At 45.7% G+C, this 3,294-nt stretch overlaps 1 pseudogene; it reads left to right on the top strand.

The window, feature by feature from the left end:
- The first annotated feature begins 916 nt into the window (after positions 1 to 916).
- On the top strand, positions 917 to 2,724 carry LOC101591694 (annotated as a pseudogene).
- The last annotated feature ends 570 nt before the right edge of the window (positions 2,725 to 3,294 follow it).

Raw genomic sequence — 3,294 nt, 5'->3', positions numbered from 1 at the left:
CCATTGGTCCAGGTATGCAGAAGCAATGCATTAGCCCAAGCCTTGGCCATATATGGAGTTGTTTACTCCAGGAGCGCTCACCCCTTGAGGGGGTGGAAGGCGGAAACCGGCGCCATCCTAGGGTGCGGCTACACGCAGCTCCCTACACCTTTCATCCATCCACTTATCCATTCACCTAGCCATTCATTGTTTCAATCCACCTGTCCAACTAGCCAAGCAACTCCCCACCTACCCATTGGCCCTTTCTTTCCACCTGTCCACCTATCATCCCCCACATGCATAGAATTTGACTCCAGTACATTTCTACCCGCTACAATATAAGCCCCTGAAGCCCCAAAACCAAAGGAAAATTTGAAGCTTCAGAGCTTCTCTAAGAAGTATTTTAGAACATGTGCCTTATTTCCTCTAACTGAAAAACCCAGGACAAGGTCTCCTGATTCATCCTTTCTTTTTTTACCCTAATATTTAGACTTTAGGAATATGGTAAATGTCACAGACATTATACGTTTTCTTGAGATGTATCATAGTCAAATTTTCTGATTAGTTTGATGGTAGATACTGTATCAGTTAAATTATGTAGTGGCAGTTCTTCATAAACGGAAGGTAAACTTCACATCTTTATAAAAATTCACTTATGTATATACAATATGCATCATATCAGATATCATATTCTTTTTAACACTTTAATCTTTCTTAAAACTTTACATATCTACTTAAATGTGTATGAATAGTACATAATTTAAAAATTTATTTTATCAGGGGGTCTGGGAAACAAAGCATTTTAGGGCCTGAAGATGGTTCAGTGGAATAAGCACTTCCCTGACACATGCACAGGCCTGAGTTCACTCCCGGGTTCCACAAAAAAAAAAAAAAAAAAAAAAATTAAATACTGTGATTTAAAGACCAAAAGAGGCAAAGCATGGTGGGCCCCATGCCAGGTGCTGTCACAGCTGAAGATTACTTTGGAAATACCGCCAAGTGGGGCGAGGAGGCTGACGGCGGCCAGCAGCAGGAAGATGATTCTGGAGAAGGAGAAGATGATGCAGAGGTGCTGCAGTTTTCTGCCCAGGACTATATCATGAAGCCCTCCATCTTCAACACTTTGAAGAGGTATTTTCAGGAGGAGAGTCTCCGCAGAGCATCATCTATCTCTTATCCAAGAACTACACTGCCATGGCCCAGACTGTGAACCTGCTGGCCGAGTGGCTCATTCACACAGGTGTTGAGTCTGTGCAGACTCAGAAAACCATGAAAAATCACTTGAAGAGCTTATTGACCAAGCATTTTGACTCTTGAAAAGTGAATTTTATCTTTACTGAAGAGGGAGAGACCCCAGCTTGGCTTGAACAAATGATTGCGCACACCACATGGAGAGATCTCTTTTACAAACTGACTGAAGCTCATCCAGACTGTTTGATGTTTAACTTTACTGTTAAGCTGGTTTCGGATGCAGGTTACCAAGGGCAGATCCACTGCCTTCAGCAGCTGGAAGTGTTCCCTAGGGTGCTTCAAACCTCCCTAGTCACCATCTTGGACGGAAGAGAAGAAAATCTTGAAAACAATCTTCCTGAGTTTGCCAAGATGGTGTGCCATGGGGGGCACTTGTACCCATTTGCCCAAGCTGTTATGTCGGTGCTGACACAGGAGGAGCAGGGTGGTGGCTCCGCAGTACACAGGGTGGCATTGCAGGGGCAGCGTTTCACCCAGGCGAAAGGCCATGATACCAGTCAGATCACATTGGCCTTGGGCACAGCTGCTTCCTACCCCTGTGCCTGCCAGGCCCTTGGGGCCATGCTGTCTAAAGCAGCCCTGAACCCCACAGACATCACAGTCGTGTTCAAGAAGTTCACAAGCATGGATCCCCCCTCCCATTGAACTCATCTGTGTTCCTGCCTTCCTGGACCTGTTCACGCAGTCACTCTTCAAGCCTGGTGCCTGGATCAATCAGGGCCACAAGCACAAATACATCCACATCTTAGCCTATGCAGCAAGTGTAGCTGGGACCTGGAAGAAGAATAAGCAGGTACGCATCAATAAAGATGAGCTGAAGTCAACCTCGAAGACTGTAGAGATGGTTCACAATTTGTGTTGCAATAAGAAGAAGGGCACCTCTGAACTTGTGGCAGAACTGAGCACACTCTCTCAATGTATTAGGTTTCCAGTGGCAGCCATGGGTGTGCTGAAATAGGGGGATCGGACCATGTCAGAACCAAGCTACTTCCAGCTGCAGACTGACCATGCTCCAGTGCACCTGGCATTGGTAGAAGAGATCAGCACCTGCGACCAGCTCCTGCACCCCCAGGTTCCTCAGCTGCTCATTAAGCTCTTTGAGACTGGGCACTCCCAGCTCAGTAATGGAGCAGCCTGAGTTGAAGAAGACCCTGCTGGACGAGATGGTTCACCTGCTGAGTTGAGGTTACATACTTCCTGTTGTCAGTGACATCCTAAAGTGTCTGGAGAAGCTGGACATTGATATTTCACTCATTCACTATTACATCACTGAGGTGCTGGAGGTCATTGCTTCTCCGTACACCTCTGAGTTTGTGCAGCTCTTCCTACCCATCTTGGAAAACAACAGCATTGCGGATACCATCAAAAACAGAGCGTGAACATGGCCCTGTGACAGAATTCATCTCTCACTGCAAGTCTAACTTCATCATGGTGAACTGAAGCAGAGCCTTCTGGAGCCTGGCTGGAGGACCCTGCCCAGCAGCTGCCATTTGAAGAGGCTCAGTCAGCATCTTGGACATGAGGTCTGGTGGGAGAGGGTGGAAACTTTTTTATTAAGAGGAAAATGTTGGCACTGTGAGAACCTGCTGTTAAGGCTGTGCCCTGCTCTTTGTTGTCAACCCAGTACTGTTCCTAAATCCTGTGTGCAGTGTTCCTCTCTCTCAGTACAGGATCTAGGCTCATACTAGCTCTTGGGATGAGTCCACTGTGAGGCCAGGGATGGTAGGAATTCAGGGTGACACTTGGTGAACTATTTTCAAAGTAGACTTAAGTTTCCTCAGAAGGACCAAATTTGGTTGGTTGATTTTGGGGGTTGGGTGTGTGGGTGTGTAATTATTTGAATTTGTTAATATAAAATAAATCTTTAAAAAGCCAAAATAAATAAATTAATAAAGACCAAAAGAACCAGAAAAGGAACAGGAAATGTCAGAGGCATTGAGGGAAGCAGAAGAGAAGGCCAAGAAGTAATGCACCCAAATTTCAGAGAGGCCAAGGAAAATAATTATCAGCAATCTCTGTGTGCATGCAGCTTTGTACTTGGAAGAGAATCATTGGCCTTTACAT

The sequence above is a fragment of the Octodon degus genome, unplaced genomic scaffold, assembly GCF_000260255.1.
Source record: "Octodon degus isolate 3935 unplaced genomic scaffold, OctDeg1.0 scaffold00001, whole genome shotgun sequence".
Taxonomy (NCBI): domain Eukaryota; kingdom Metazoa; phylum Chordata; class Mammalia; order Rodentia; family Octodontidae; genus Octodon; species Octodon degus.
This window is presented reverse-complemented; position numbering and strand designations above follow the sequence as displayed.